Below are 17,017 nucleotides of genomic sequence, written 5' to 3'. Positions count from 1 at the left end.
CTTCACCCCAACTCTTGGGGTTTTTTGAAAATTTACCAATTCATCAGCCAGGCCTTAGAGTTTCCGACTTCTCTGAGGATTTTCTTTTACCTCTTCCATATGACCAAGCCCTTTAGTGGGCTAAATAATAAGCAACAGTGGGTGTCCTTCCGAGCCATACAAGGTCGGAGACTTTTTACCGTTTTTGACGAGTCCTTTCACGACTTCAAGAACTACTTTTTCAAAGTGCAAGCTGTAGAGGGTCACCACCCCTTTTTCCTGGATGATCATTCTTCTCCTCGATTTCCTTTATATTGGCTGGAGGCCTCCCCTTGCGAGAAATATGGTCTGGATGACTTAAATGAGGTAGAAGCAGCCATTGTGGGGTTCCTTCGAGAAGTGTGGGGGAGGGCCCCATACTTGGATACTAAAAAATTTCTCCAGGGGTCGCCGACCTTTATCCAGTCACAATTAGGTAGCTTTTTGCGTTTCTCGCTTATTTCCGACTTGCGATTTCTTTTACCGACTTGTTTGATTTTTAGCTACCAATTTGTTTTTGCAGAGATGGCAAAGAAAAACGCTCAAGAGTCTTACCAGAGGGTTCAGGAGGCCAAGGCAAAGTCTCGAGCCAGATCTGGTGGTGTTAGGGCAGTTGTCTCTCCTCCTCCTCCTCGGAATGTTGGGACTCCCTCTCAACCTATTGTAATTTCTTCCTCTGCTCCCTTTCTGCCACCCCCTCCCGTCCGACCTACTCCCGAACCGGAGCCAAAGAAGCGCAAGATCCTAGAGTCTGGCGTTTCTGGTGAGGCAGACGCTCTTGCGTTCGTCCGGAAGAACATTTATCCTCATGCTCGCATGAGTATGGATGATGTTTCTGTTCGGCACTACCTCACCACTGTGGTTGAGGAGAGTCTTAAGACGGCGGGGGTTTGTGGCAAACTCTTAGATATATTTGAGAAGACTCCTATCAGCTCTTTAGGGACGACCTCGAGGGTCGAGGAGCTGGAAAGTAGGCTTCGTATATATCAGGATCATGAGAGGGAGTTGGAGGGGGAAGTTACCAAGCTGAAGGAGGAGAGAGACAGCCTCCGGGAGAAGGGGAAGAAGTTGCAAGCCCAATGTAACATGGAGATGGATTTGAGGAAAGCAGCGCAAGCCAGCTACAACAGTTTATTTGCTAATCTTGTGTCTGTAAAGAATGACTTGCTGAATGCTCGGAAGGCCTATACCGAGTTGGAGGACTCTATTGCGGATGGTGCTGACGAGGCTTGGAGGATTTTTAAGGAACAGGTCGGAGTTATTGCTCCTGACTTGGACCTTTCTCCTTTGGACCCTGATAAGATTGTTATTGGTGGGGCCATCGTGGATCCTCCTGTCCCCGTGGTGGAGTCTGAGTCTGATTTAAAGACTCGGGGGCAGAGGATCATAGAGTCCCCTCCTCGCTCTAAGGACGCTCCGAGTTCCTCTACCATTCCTCCGACTTCCTCTTCAACTCCTGCTCCTGGCGTACCCCCTGACTCTGCTGGTGGTGATCCTCTTAAAAAGTGATTTTGGCTATTTGGGGCCCGGCCTGTGGGCCCCTCTTTTTTTTAAACTCTTTATTTATTTTTGGTAGTGTTTGAACAATTTTTTGGCCTTTTAAGGTCGTAAACAAAACACTTTATAATACCCTCTTTAATAAGGGTTTTGTAGGTTAAAAAGTAAGTACCCTTTTTGGATAAGGGTTTTGAATTACCTTATGTGCGCATGCTTTTTCTGTTCGTGGTTCTTTTGACTCTTTGATCTTTTCTAGAAAAAAAACCTTTCTTTGGGGCTTGCCTGCTTTTCTGAATTTCCTTGATTCTCAAGGCAGCCTTTTTCTTAGTTTTTCCTTATCTCCTTTTGTTATTCCTAGTACTCAATTTTGTTTTATTGAGTTTTTCGTGACTTAGGCTACTTTTGCGATTCATTTTAATTTTACTCGGTTTCGCATTCCGCCTTGTGAGTCGGACTGCTCCCGAGTTTATCATGATCGACTCCTATAGCCTCTTTACGCCGACTTGTACCTCGTCGTTTTATCCTGACGACCATCTAGGTCGGTTCATGGGATTTTCACGTTTTGTCGAGCTTAAATCGGCGCGTTTCGTAGAAAGAAAATAAAAAGGGAATTTGAAAGAGATATTTAAAATGAAAGAGATCTTTATTAATTGAGGAGGTACCTTATTGCTACTAAGGGCTTTTGATAATTTATTTCCCTTAGCCCCTACTGTGATGCCTCGTTAAAAACCCTTCTTCAGAAAAAAACCTTTTGATTCTGGGAAAAAATCATGAAGCTGGGAAAAGAGTACATCAGGGAGTAGAGTTCGCTTTTAACTGTAGTACCTTTTCATATTACAAGCATGCCATGACCTTGGTAACTCGGTGCCGCCTAAGTCGGTCACCTTATAATAGCCTTTTCCTAAGACCTCCTTGACTTTGTATGGTCCTTTCCAATTAGCAGCGAGCTTTCCCTCCCCAGATTTGTTGACTCCAATGTCGTTTCTGATTAAGACTAAGTCATCTAGGGTGAAACTCCTTCGAATGACTTTTTTGTTGTACCTTGTAGTCATCCTTTGTTTCAATGCTGCTTCTCTTATCTGAGCTTCTTCTCGGACTTCAGGGAGCAAGTTGAGCTCTTCTTTGTGTCCCTGTATATTCCTGATCTCGTCGTGGAAAATCACTCTTGGGCTTTGCTCACTGACCTCTATTGGGATCATGGCTTCTACGCCATAGACTAGTCGGGAGGGTGTTTCTCCAGTGGCGGATAATGGTGTTGATATCCCCCTTCTGTAGAGAACATTTTTCACCAAGGTATAGTGTTGTGCTTCCCTTCGGATTTTCTGGGCTTCTTTTTCCTCCTTAGGGAGGATGTCGAATTTTAGGTATTCGACTAGGGGGTTCATCCATCCGAGGTTTAATCCGACCACTTCAAAGACTTCTAGTGTGTCTTCCGTTTTTACCACTGAAGGTTCCTGGAGAGTCTCTTGAATCAAGCTTCTGTTATTTCCTCCTGGCTTGGTACTTGTTAACTTGGATAGGGCGTCTGCTCTGCTGTTTAGATCCCGAGTTATGTGTTTCACCTCAGTTTCTGCAAAGCGCCCCAGGAGCTCCGAGGCTTTCTCCAAGTACCTTTTCATAGTTGGGTCTTTTGCCTGATATTCCCCACTTATTTGGGAGGTCACCACTTGGGAGTCGCTGTATACCATCACCTTCGTAGCACCGACTTCTTCTGCCAGCTTCAATCCTGCGATCAAGGCTTCGTATTCTGCCTGATTATTTGAAGCTGGGAATTCAAACTTGAGGGAAACGTCTATCTGGGTTCCCCTTTCATCTATCAGTATTATGCATGCGCCGCTTCCTGTTTTATTGGAGGATCCATCCACGTAGAGTTCCCAGGTAGTTGGTTTGTCCTCTTGATCCCCTGCATATTCTGCAATGAAGTCGGCGAGGCACTGGGCTTTAATCGCCGTCCGGGTTTCGTACTTCAAGTCGAACTCGGAGAGCTCTATTGCCCATTGGACCATTCTTCCTGCCAGCTTCTGATCTCCCCTCACTGTTGCTATCCCCGACGAGGTCGAAAACTTCATGCAGAGGTGGGGCGTCGATACCACCGCTCCGAGTCGATTAAGGGTAGCTCTGCCGATTAAAGCATTATAGGCCGACCCCACGTCGATGACTATGAAGTCTATACTCAGAGTTTTTGATTTTTCCCCATTTCCAAAGGTGGTGTGGAGGGGTAAAAATCCTAGTGGCTTTATTGGCGTGTCACCTAATCCGTACAAGGTGTCGGGGTAGGCTCTTAACTCTTTCTTATCTAAACCTAGTTTGTCGAAAGCGGGCTTAAAGAGGATGTCTGCTGAGCTTCCTTGGTCTACTAGTGTTCTGTGTAAATGGGCATTTGCCAGGATCATGGTAATTACCACTGGGTCATCGTGCCCGGGGATTATTCCTCGCCCGTCTTCCTTTGTGAATGAAATGGTCGGAAGGTCGGAGGACCCCTCTTCGACCTGGTAGACTCTCTTGAGATGTCTTTTACGAGAGGATTTTGTGAGTCTCCCTCCCGCAAATCCTCCTGAGATCATATGGATATGTCTCTCCGGAGTTTGTGGTGGTGGGTCTCTTCTATCCGTATCTTCTCGCTTTCTTTTTCCATGACCGTCTGACCTTTCTATGAGATATCTGTCAAGCCGACCTTCTCTGGCTAACTTTTCTATCACATTTTTAAGGTCGTAACAGTCATTTGTGGAGTGCCCATATATCTTATGGTACTCGCAGTAATCACCGCGGCTCCCCCCTTTTTTATTCTTAATGGGTCTGGGGGGAGGCAGCCTTTCAGTATTGCAAATTTCTCTGTATACATCCACTACAGGAACTTTCAATGGAGTATAAGAGTGATATTTTCTTGGCCTATCAAGGCCGAGCTCTTCCTTCTTCTTCGCTTCCCTCTCCCTCTCTTTCGTTGAGGGAGGGTGTCCGATTCGCAAACTCAGGTCTCTTAGCCTAGCGTTTTCTTCCATATTGATGTACTTTTCAGCTCTTTCCTGTACATCATTTAAAGAGGCGGGGTGTCTTTTTGATATGGAATGTGAGAAAGGACCTTCTCTAAGACCATTGACTAGCCCCATGATGACCGCTTCGGTGGGCAGGTCTTGAATCTCCAAGCATGCTTTGTTGAATCTTTCCATATAGGCTCGTAAGGATTCCCCGACCTCCTGTTTTATTCCCAGGAGACTTGGTGCGTGTTTTACCTTGTCCTTCTGGATAGAGAACCTCATCAAGAATTTTCTTGAGAGGTCTTCAAAACTGGTAATTGACCTCGGAGGGAGGCTATCGAACCACTTCATCGCTGCTTTTGACAAGGTTGTCGGGAAAGCTTTGCATCGCGTGGCGTCAGAGGCGTCGGTTAGATACATCCGACTTTTAAAGTTGCTCAGATGATGCTTTGGATCGGTGGTTCCGTCGTAGCGGTCCATATCGGGGCTTCTAAAGTTTCTCGGAACTTTTGCCCTCATTATGTCCTCGCTAAACGGATCTTTCTCTCCTAAGGGAGAATCTTCTCTGTCATCGTGGGAATTCCGACTTTTGAGGGAGGATTCTAACTTTAAGAGTTTTCTTTCTAACTCTTTTCGTCGCTCCATCTCCTCTTTTAGGTTCTTTTCAGCTTCCCTTTGTCGTTCCCGCTCCTGTTCTAGCTGCTCGAGGCGGCTATGGATTAATCCCATAAGCTCACTAGCGAGAGGGGGTCCTTCTTTTTCTGATTCGCGCCCCTCCGAGGAGTTCACCTTCGGATTTTTGATTCCGGAGGTGCCTTCCTTATTTTGATCATTGGCTTCCTGGTGGAGGTTCTGATCTGCCTCATTGTTTCCAGTGTTCAAATTCTCTTGATCAGAATCTGTCTCCACATGACCTTCTTCAGGGGATCTTTCCGCCATCACTGGTTAATCTCTCGGGTCCCCGGCAACGGCGCCAATGTTACGGTGGGTAACCAGAGATTAGTGGGCCGGATGGCGTTGGTTGGCCCAAACGTGTGAGGGAGGTGACTATCGAGTGAACCTGAAACTCGGTGTTCCTCCGTCCGACTTGTGCGTGTGGAAGAATGGGGGGTGGTACCTGCAAAGACACTCCAATGCCTAAGTTAGCAAGAGTGTGAGCAAGTTGAGAATGTATTGGAACTTAGTGATACTTGAGGGAAGTCAGGGTATTTATAGTGGTGAACCAATAACCACCGCTGAAGTAGTGCCACCTTTTTAGGCGGATAACCGTTCCCATATCTTAGGGAGGTTAAGATATGGCTCTATGAAGTGGTTAGAGAGTTTCTAGGGGCAGTTACTCATTCGAATGAGTGTTATCTGCCAGCTAACCCTCGTATCCGACTTCTTTGGAGCAGGTCGTGTTTAGTACCGACTTCTGGGACGAAGGCTGGTACTGGAGGAGGGCCAACCCTTTGGGTTGGGCTTCTTTGCTTAGATCTTAGGCCCTATTTATTGGGCCAGGGTATGAACATATATATATATATGTTCTAGCAAAATGTAATAATGTAAGAAAAAGATTTTAGACTAGAAAAGAGAGATTTTGACAAGAATTAAAGGAGAGAGATATTTTTATTGAAAAAATTTTTAAGAAGAAAAGATACAATTACTAATTTTTTTATTATCAATTACATTTTTATTAAAATTAGTAGTATCAAAAAATATTTTAAATTTAATATTTTTAAGAAAAAATAAAAAAAATATATAAGGACTAATTTGATTAATTTTTAAAACTTTAGGGATGAAAATGACTTACGTCTAAACTTTCAAGGACTATTTTGATTATAAATAATTTTTTTACATGTCAACTGCCATGTGGCATGCCACGTGTCACTCATCTGACACGTGGCACTTAACGTGATACGTCATCATCCAATTGACGAAAGGACTAACGTGACCAATCGTGTATACAATTTTGATTAACTTTATACCAAAATGGAGATCGGGGTTAGGAACGATTTTGGCTATTTACTCAATAATCTTGAATAGTTTATCATATGGCATTTTATGTTTTTTTTTAATTTGACTTTTGAGTTTGTATTTGAAGGAGATCGTAACATTATGATTTATGTAATATTTTTACTTTGGATAATATTTTAAAATTTATATTAGACTATAATTATATTTTACTGTGTGTATTTATATTTTATGCATTATTTTATTAAAAATAGATTTTCAATTGAACTACGATTGAACCATAAATTAGTAGTTAGAGTAGTTTAATAACCAGTTCGGTTTCAAAATATTGCTATAACGACATATGTATTGTAAGTACACCAGTTTTTAACTTTTGTTTTTAATCAGGGAGCAGTTTTGCAGCAGTAGTTATGGCTAATTGGCTAACTTAGAGTGAACTGTACAAATTTCTAAAAATAGTTTTCATTATGGCTTTATGCCTTTATGCGATGAAAATGGACATTATTGAGTTTGTTTGAGATGAAATTGAGTTAAAATTCTTCTTCTTCTTTTTTCGTAAAACATTTCCATGAATAAAACAGTCTATCAAAAGGTAGGACAAAAATTTAATTTAAAATATAAATTTATTTTTTAAACCGAAAATATATAAATTTGTCTCTAAATCAATTTTAAAAAAAATTAGACAATCAAAATATAGTATATAATATCTTGTAAAAAATTATAAATAAATTAGTCTATTTAATAAAAGCAAGTTATATCACCAAAAAGTAAAAAAAATAAAAATAAATTATTAAAAATATTTTTAAGAATCCAAGTGTCAACAAAAATAATTTTAAATGATAAAAATAATAAAAATATCACCAATAATGTTAAGCATAGAAAAATGGTTAATCATAAAAGTTGAAAAATATCACACGATTATGTTATTTTGAAAAGTGAGATTCTTTCCCTCTAAAAGACAGAGAAGGGGCTTGCTTATGGATTATGCTTAAACGCTAATCACTTCTCTGTGTTAACACCGTGACAAATTGATAGTTGGCTTATTTTGTTAGTAGGAGTACACTTTTGGAGAATTGTAATTTTTTAGAATTTATTTTATGCTTGCTTTTTTTTCTTTCTTTTTCTTTATTATATATATATATATATATATCTCAAATAAAGCATAAAATGAATAATAATTACATAATAATAGTTTAAATTTTAAACTAATCACATAACTAACAAATAATTTTAATTACAAAATAACACCTAATAGTTAATATATCAATTATTACATCTCCACATAAATAATATTTTTCAAAAATACGTGAAGCTCATAATTAAATGTGAGTCATTTGATTTGAAGGAAGAATAATAAGCGTAGGGACTTTCTATAATTATAGAGAAGATGCCATCATCTTTTTCATTGATTTATAGATGATAACTTCGGATTTTTAGTTGGGAGTTTTCATGCTAAATGACTGTGTAAACATTCAATTTGGTCCTTGTCTATTTTTATAAAGGACAAAGTGATTTTTGTCTAAAAAAAAAAAAGGGACATTTTGATCCTCAACATTCTTATTTTGGGACAATATGATTTTTTTGTTAAAAAAATTATTTAAATAATAAAAAAATTGGTTTTATAGGAATTTTATTTGTATTTTGTGGGGGTTTTAAACCTTCACAAAATTATTTTCAATAATATAACTAATTACTACCACTATTACCATTACCTTCTTCATCCTCATTATTATGGCTCCTACTTCTATTATTTTTATTAATTTATCATCATCATTATCTCCTCTACCATCATCATAACTAATACCAATATTATCAACATTAAAGTTCTCTTTTTTCATTTCTTATTCGATGTTATTTTTTTCTTTTAAAAAGTATTTGTACTACAATTACTATTTTTTTGTGGCATCATTTTTATTGATAGTTTTTCTTCACTTAACCACTATTGGTGAAGGAATTTTTCAAAAACAAACTTATTAATAGTTTGTGGAGGTTTAAAACCCCACAAAATACAAATAAAACTCCCACAAAATCAATTTTTATTATTATTTAAATAATTTTTTTAATAGAAGAATCATATTGTCCCAAAATAAAAAGGTGAAGGGGCGAAGTATCTTTTTTTTTAAACAGGAATCGCTTTGTCCTTTGTGAAAATGGACAAGGACCAGATTAAATGTTTACTCCTAAATTGTTGCAAGTTGGGTTTAACAGGAGGGTTAAAAGTTAAAACTTATAGGCCCGTAGCGATTAATAAGTAGCATAAATAATAAATAATTAAATTTCGAGCTACTAATAGGGACAAGTAAAGTGTTTTTTGTTGTAAAATAAATAAATGGAGGCCTCGTTGTCTTTTCGAGATAATTGTCAGGGGTCGGGTGGGGTATTCACTCTAACTTTTTAAATTTTGAAAAATTTGCACCGTCTTCTATTCAACGTTTATACCGCTCAAAAAACATTTAATTGGAGGGACAAAGTCATGCTAAGTAGATATTTAATAGACATCCATATTGTAACACTCCCCCTTGAATGTTTATTAGAAATATGCCTCATTAAAACCTTACTAAAAAAATCTAATGAAAAAAAATTTTAGTGAAGAAAAAAAGTACAAATCCTTTGTGACGGGGACTGCCTCATTAAAAATCTTGTCAAGAAAAACTCAATGAAAAAACCTGACCAAGAAAAAAAGAGTACAGTCTCCCCCCATGTCGACATCATTTAATATCTCGAAATCGGTGCATCCCAATCTGATGTGCCAATTTTTCAAAGGAGGATTTTGGAAGTGACTTTGTAAATAAGTCAGCCAGATTATCGCTTGAACGAATTTGTTGGACGTCAATTATTCCTTGATTTTAAAGATCATGAATGAAGAAGAATTTGGAAGAAATATGCTTTGTTCTATCATCTTTGATGTATCCACCCTTAAGTTGAGCTATACATGTTGTATTATCTTCAAATAGGACAGTTAGAGCTATCTTATGGTCGATCAGTCCACATGATGACAGAATATATTGGATCAAACTCTTGAGCCAAAAACACTCGCAACTAGCTTCATGTATCACTAGTATTTCAGTATGATTAGAAGATGTTACTGCAATCATCTGTTTCATGGACCTCCATGATATAGCTGCTCCACTATATGTGAACAATTATCTTTTTTGAGATCTCTCTTTGTGTGGATCAGACAAGTATCCTGCATCTGCATAGCCAACTAGTTGTGACTTGGATCTATAGGGATAAAACAATCCCATATCAACCGTTTCATAAAGATATCGAAAAATTTGTTTGATTTCATTCCGATGTCTTCTGGTTGGAGAGGAACTATACCTTGCTAGTAAATTCACCGCAAATGATATGTCAGGTCGTATATTATTAGGAAGATACATTAGCGCTCCAATGGCACTAAGATATGGTACTTCAGGACCAAGGATATCTTAATTTTCTTCTTTAGGACAGAATTGCTCATTTTCCACATCCAAAGACCTTACGATCATTGGGGTACTTAATGGATGTTACTTATTCATATAAAATCTCTTCAAGATCTTTTCTATATATGTTGTTTGATGAATAAAGATCCCATTTTTTGTATGCTCGATCTGCAGGCCGAGACAAAATTTAGTCTTTCCAAGATCTTTCATCTCAAACTCTTCCTTTAGAGATTTTATAATTGTTGGAATCTCTTCAAGAGTTCCAATGATATTTAAATCATCAACATACACAACAATTATAACGAATCCAGATACAAATTTCTTTATGAAAACACATGGACATATATCATCATTCTTAAATCCATTTTTGGCCAGATACTCAGTAAGACGATTATACCACATTCGTTCAGATTGCTTTAGATCATATAAAGATCTTTGCAATTTGACTGAGTATAACCCCTGTGAATATTCATTGGACGATTTAGATATCTTTAATCCTTCAGGGACTTTCATATAGATATCACGATCCAATTATCTATATAAGTAGTTGTTACCACATCTATTAAATGCATATGTAGTTTATGGTATGCAGATAAATTGACCAAATAACACAATGTTATTACATCCACTACAGGGGAATATGTTTCTTCATAATCTATACTAGGCCTTTGTGAAAAATTTTGTGTCACAAGCCGAGCTTTGTAGCGTACAATTTCATTTTTCTCATTTCGTTTTCTTACAAATATCCATCTGTATCCAACAGGTTTTACATCTTCTGGTGTACGGACTACAGGTCCAAAGATTTCACGTTTTGCAAGTGAGTCTACAACTTTCATAGCTTCTTCTAGGGGTGTGCATGGGCCAGGTGAAACCGGGTTTGATGCATGTGACCCAGATCCGGCCCGAAATATATACCGGACCTATTTATTAGACCCGAACTCGGCCCTAGACCCGATGAAACCTATACATTTTCGGGCCACGATTATACCGGGTAAAAACCAGGTGAAAACCGGGCCGTTAATATTACATTACCTTGATACCTTCTTATAAGCTAGCATGTGAAAATATCCAAGTTTTCAAAACTCCAACCATTATTTGACATGGTAAAATTCACTTAGAAAAACCAACTCTTTTCTAAAATTAAAGCATAACCATAATCAATACTAATATTGTCTAATAACATCAAATATTTAAATCAATATAAATAACACAATATTATGCATTAGTCTAAAATCTTATGCATTTTAAACATAAAATATTAACTTATAGTCTTATAATAACTAATAACACAAAATATTAAAGTTTACAATACTTAATTCTACATAAGAATAGCCATCATCCATCACTAATAACACAAAATATTAATTGTGTATGATGACCGGGCCACCGGGCCGACTTCGGGTGACCCGAGCCATGGCCCGGACCCGACCCAAAATAATGACCAGGTCTATTTTTGAGACCCTTACCCGGCCCTAGACCCGGTGAAATCACACCAAAATAGCCCCTAAGTGTTCGGGGCCGGGCCGGGCCGAGCCATGCACACCCCTAGCTTCTTCCCATTTTGGCCAATCATTCTTTTGTCGACATTCTTCGATTGTTCTTGGCTCAAGATCCTTATTTTGATGCATGATATTTAATGCCACATTATATGCAAATATTTCATTGACAATTGTCTTATTTCGGTCCCATTTTTCTCCTTTAAAGACATAATTTATCGAGATCTCGTTATTTTCACAATTTTTAGGTACCGAAACGTCTTCTAGCGTTAAAATTACATCAAAATTTTGGACAATTACAGGCGTCTTTACTATGTCTTTTTCAACAGGAATAGTATTTACCTCTTTTATTTTTCGAGGATTTTTGTCTTTTTCGAGGATTTTTTCGAGGATTTTTGTCTTTTTCAATGGACGGTTATATCATCCCAAAACAAGTTTAAATCACATCAAAGAGAGGCACTGCTCAAGTAAAGTAATTCAAAGTCAGGGACAACTTTGCATAAGAATAAATCAAAACTTGTTTAAAAGGTTTAAAACAAAACTCCAATAATATACTGGAAGTCACAACTTTATAAGGATGTTCAATAATATTAAAAAAAAAAGAAACTAACTCATTTTAAGAAAGGAACTTAAATCAAAGGATTTCGATTAGGATTCATAAAGCATGTCACTCATAGAAACGAAAAGCATAAAAAGGAACTGAGCAACTTAAAAGAAAATTGATTCAAAACTTAAATTTCTTCAAAAGAACTCAAAACTTCGTCAAAATGGTCCAAAACAAAATTTTGAGAGTATACTTGGAATAACCACCTCGCAAAAATTATTTAAGAAAATTATGATGCGCTTAAAAGGAAATCAGCCCATGGAAAAAAAATCTTTAAATCAAGGGAATTCGAACAAAAACTCACTAGGCATGGATTATCAAATGAGTTTTCAATTGGTCCAAAGGAAATACAAAATGCTTCAGGAAAGACAACTTAATCAATAGAAAATTCTCAAGAAAGAATCTTTGACTAAAGAAAGACAAACAAAAGGACAAATGGTGCATTAGATGGAAACGAATTCAAGTTGACTCGGATGAGCATGAGATTCACAAGAAATGGAAAACTAAGACTAATGATGATGTTCAAAAAAAATAAGAAAGTAATTAAAAATAGAATCAAATATGACATTCTCAGAAATGAAAAGCTTAAGAAAGAAATTGGTCTATTCACAAGAAGAAAGACATGAGTACAACATTTTTTTCTAAAAGAACAACAATTGCATAAATAATGTAGTATGCTAAACCAAATTCAAATTAAAAATAAATTAGGTGAAGTTTACCAACAAGAACCAACTGGGAAGAGATAAAAACCTTTCTTTAAAAAATATCTAAATATATAATCAAATAAGGATATTCGTAAAAACTGTAACAAAATTGTTAGAAAATCAAATTGTATTTAAAAAATATATATATACATTTCCATAAATCAGTGAAGAAATAGGCCAGGTATTGAAAATAATTAATTTTAAACTGTATAAGAAACTTTCAACGCTTATATAAAAAAGTATATATCAAATTAAAAGCGGTTGTATATTTCAAATCAAAAGTGGTTTTGTTAAGATTTAAAGAATGACTGTAATTATCGTTAAATAAGAGGAAAACTAAATTACAATTTGTTTACAAACGACTCAAAATATGAACTTAAAAAGGTGTACTGCATCAAAACAGATTCAAATGTATATCAAAAAGTACATGATTCAAGAGGAAAGTGCCTAAATAAAGAAGGTAAATACACCAAGGGTTTTAAACAGGCATATGCAATTAGGATTAAACAAGAGCGTACGTGAACAAGAGAGTAGGATTGAAAGATAATTTGATCACTTCCAAGAAAAGTATCGCAGACAAGAACCTTAGAGCATACCAAGCAGAAATAAGATACGTGATATTCGCAGAGTTCAAGACACCTAATTGAGTAACCTCAAGAATTAACTCCTAATGTTCCCAAAACCCGCGATTTGCATTACCTATGACTCGCATATTGTCTATGATAACCCATTTGTGCTTCCATGTACATAATTCACCAGTGCTAAGCCGGCCAAACTTAATAGTTAATACCAGGAATTATGCAATGCAAGATTAATGGCATTAATCAATTGACCATAATGTGCATAAGCTCTAGTTCTCGTTATTCAAACAAGACCTACTACATGACAGACTTTCAGAGTATGCAATTGAAGCATAATCAGTCCATTCCCAAGGCTCTACAGGAAAGACCGCTCTGATACCATAATGTAACACCCTCACTATCAGAAGTCATGCTTCCAGTTGCGCTACTCTGATAGCAAGAAGTATTACGACTACTTTACATACTAAATACTAGAATAGGAGCCTGTGACTCGATACTGTATTGCTGATTTCTTTGAAAATCGGAAATAAATACTTTATTTTAAGAAAAATACAAGCAGGCATAGATTTATATACAAGACTCCTTACATAATAACTCAATATAATATACGTATAAAATATACAATTTCTATCCCTCTTACAAACTTGTAATAACAAAGACGAGGGGAGAAAATAATCTAATTAATACAACAACATATAAACCAAACGTAGTATAACTCTTCTTAATGCTTCTCCATCTGGTTCCTGAAAAGGTAAAGCTGTAGGGGGTGAGAACCTAACCACACGGTCTCACCACGGAGTTTCAAAGTTGTCATAAGAAGATATTCAAATAAGAAAACTGTTTTCAAATTCAGTGATTATCATTGCCTTATGAATCCTTTTAAAATCCAATAGCTAATCGTTCAAAACCTTTTCAAAGAAACAATGTTTAATATTTTCAGAAATCCAAAGTATTTCTTTTCTCATAAGCAAATCTCAATCAGAAACCAACCACGCAATCAAACAGCACAATTATTAATTCAGCACGAAAGTCCATTCTCAAATGTAACACGCCAGGACAAACACAGGCAAGACAGACAAGGAAAGCACAAATAGGAAGCAGTTACAGCAAATAGTTCAAGTAGCAGTTAAGAACAATTTAGCAATTAGGCAAACCAAAACAAGTTCAAACCCAAGCAAAGCATACAAATGCATATGATGCATGCCTATTCTATGGCTGATGAGGCTTATCTGTCGGTTATCCAGCCAACCCGACAAGTCTGAATTATCCTTAGACTGTCCCCCGACGTGCATCCCCAAGAGTCTATGCATAGCTTTTTCTCGAATAATCAATATTGCTCAATGGGGGTAACATTCCCGGGAATTTATATAGTGCCCGGTCACACTTACGTCGTAGGGTCAACAGAGTATCGAGTTTTCAACCTGGTACACGTGTTGGCAAGCCACGGCACTTAATCCAGGGAACCTCGTATCTCAGATATTTCAAATTCATAATCCATATGAATAATTCAAAGATCATATCTCAACATTCTCAACGTCATAATCATTCATCAATCCAAATCTCATTTTCAAATTCATTCAAAAACTATATTTCAAAGAAAATCCTCATCAATCCTCATCATCCTTCTTTCCATCCGGTTCATTAACAATCCCAATTCAAAACACAATTCTTTCTTTGATAAATAAATCAATCTTAAAACATATAATGTTTAAAAACAAATCTTTCTAATTAGTTACTTCAAATAAAACTTCCAATTTTATAAAATTTCGGCAGCATCTCCTCTAAAACTTGGACACTGCCACCCTTTTCGGGTCCCAACCAAACCAAACCAAACGCTTGTTAATCAGTCAAATCACTTCCAATAACCATTATCACAACAACACTCAATCGAAGGAAATTGCAAAATCCATAATTCAATCAACTAATCCTATAAATCGCAATTTAAACCGACTTCAACCAACAGCATCAATCAATAGTTAAGAATTCTCAATCTTCTCAAACAGTTTCAAATCAAACCATTCCTCAAATACTTTTCGAATCATTTCCAAAATAGCAAATCATTCTCAATAAATAACCCGTTTTCAAATATTAAGTCCCTTCCAAATTTATTTTAAAATCAAATTCCGATATCAAATCGGGTTCAATATCAAATCAAATTTCAATATTAAATCTTTTCTAAAATCAAACTGTTTCCAAAATAAACCTAAAAGGCAATAATAAATATTCTCTAATAATTCAAGAAAAACCACTTTAACAACATCAATCAATTAATCCAAATATCCAACTTTCTCAATCGATCAGTTTATCAATCAAACTAATAATCTCATTCATCCAAAGCAACTCAATTCAATTGATAAGACTTATGAAATCACAAAAATATATCTTACGCATTAATATCGATTTATAACAACTCTGGAAGGTAAGTTTAAGAAAAGCGCCCCTACCTCGACTAGCTGAATTCACATAGGTTAAACACGGTAACTCCCTTCCCTTTTTGTTAATTTTAGCAGCGGCAGCAACTCTAATAGCTCGTTAGTACCATTAATACTATTACTTATGATAATTTCATCAGCAAACAGGGAAGGCAAAGCAGCAGTGTTAAACAGAAACATAGGTTTTCTTTATTCAGAATAGAAAAAGACTAAGAAACAAAATGGAAGCAGAGTAAGGACTGAGGAGTTACATATTCAGAAATAGCAGAATTGGAATTGAAACTGGAAAAAGGACAGTACTGATTCGAAGACAAGAACAGAGGAGGCTGTGGTGGATCCTTCTGGTGGCAGCTTGGACGGCGGCAGAGACACCAATAATAATAAAAACAATGAAACAGAATAGAAGTGGAACAGGGTTCAGGAAAACAAGAAATAGGGCAACCGGTGAAAATCGACTTAATAGACAAAGAAGCTGAAGCAAGGTTAGAGCTTACCAAGCAAACAGGCTTCAGAGACGGTTTTCGGCGACGGCAGTGGTGGCGTGGAGTTCCGGCGACGCAGAGGCACGGTGGCGCAGCTGGTACCCCCTCCGACAGCGGGTGTAATAGAATCAGCTTCTTTTCCCCCTTCGAAGCCCCCCAACGGCGATGCAATGGATCTGACAGTGATGGGATTCTCGGCGGCGGCAAGAGCTTCTGATGGCGACGGCGTCTGGTTTACGAACGGCAGCAACGACGGAGTACGAACGGCGACGGCGGTGGCTTCTTCCTCGCGCTCGCGCTCCTCCTCTCTGCCTCGGACTCGATGATGGCGACGTGTGGAAGGCAGCTCCCTCTCTCGCATGGTTTGCTCAACGGCGTCCCCTTTTCTCCTCTTCGTCAGTGGAAACGACGGCGGCTTCGCAGTCCACAGCAGTGTCAATGGTGGTGGCGAGACCCACGGCGCTGGCACTGTCTTGCTCTACTTCTCTCTTCTCCCACAGCTCTGATTCTCCCTCTCTTCCCTCAAGCCCTCACCGTTTCTTTCTTTCCCTTTCTTTTTTGTTTCTTTCTTTCGTAGGTAAGTTAGGGAAAATAGAATGGATGGCGGCTAGGGTCAGATGAGTGGGGTTAAGGTTTAATTTAGTTAAATTTAGGGTTTGGATTTAATTTGGGAATTAGAGTTTAATTTGGGGCAAAAATGAAATTAGGAATTTTGGGTAAATTGGGATTTTTGGATTAATCCGAAAACTAATTAAATCTCTAAAATACTATTTATTGTATTAAAATATTAATTGATTTGAAATCAAATACTCTAATTGAAATTATAAGATAATATAATTAATTTTTTTTATTT

This window comes from Arachis ipaensis, chromosome B03, assembly GCF_000816755.2.
Source record: "Arachis ipaensis cultivar K30076 chromosome B03, Araip1.1, whole genome shotgun sequence".
Classification (NCBI taxonomy): domain Eukaryota; kingdom Viridiplantae; phylum Streptophyta; class Magnoliopsida; order Fabales; family Fabaceae; genus Arachis; species Arachis ipaensis.
This window is presented reverse-complemented; position numbering follows the sequence as displayed.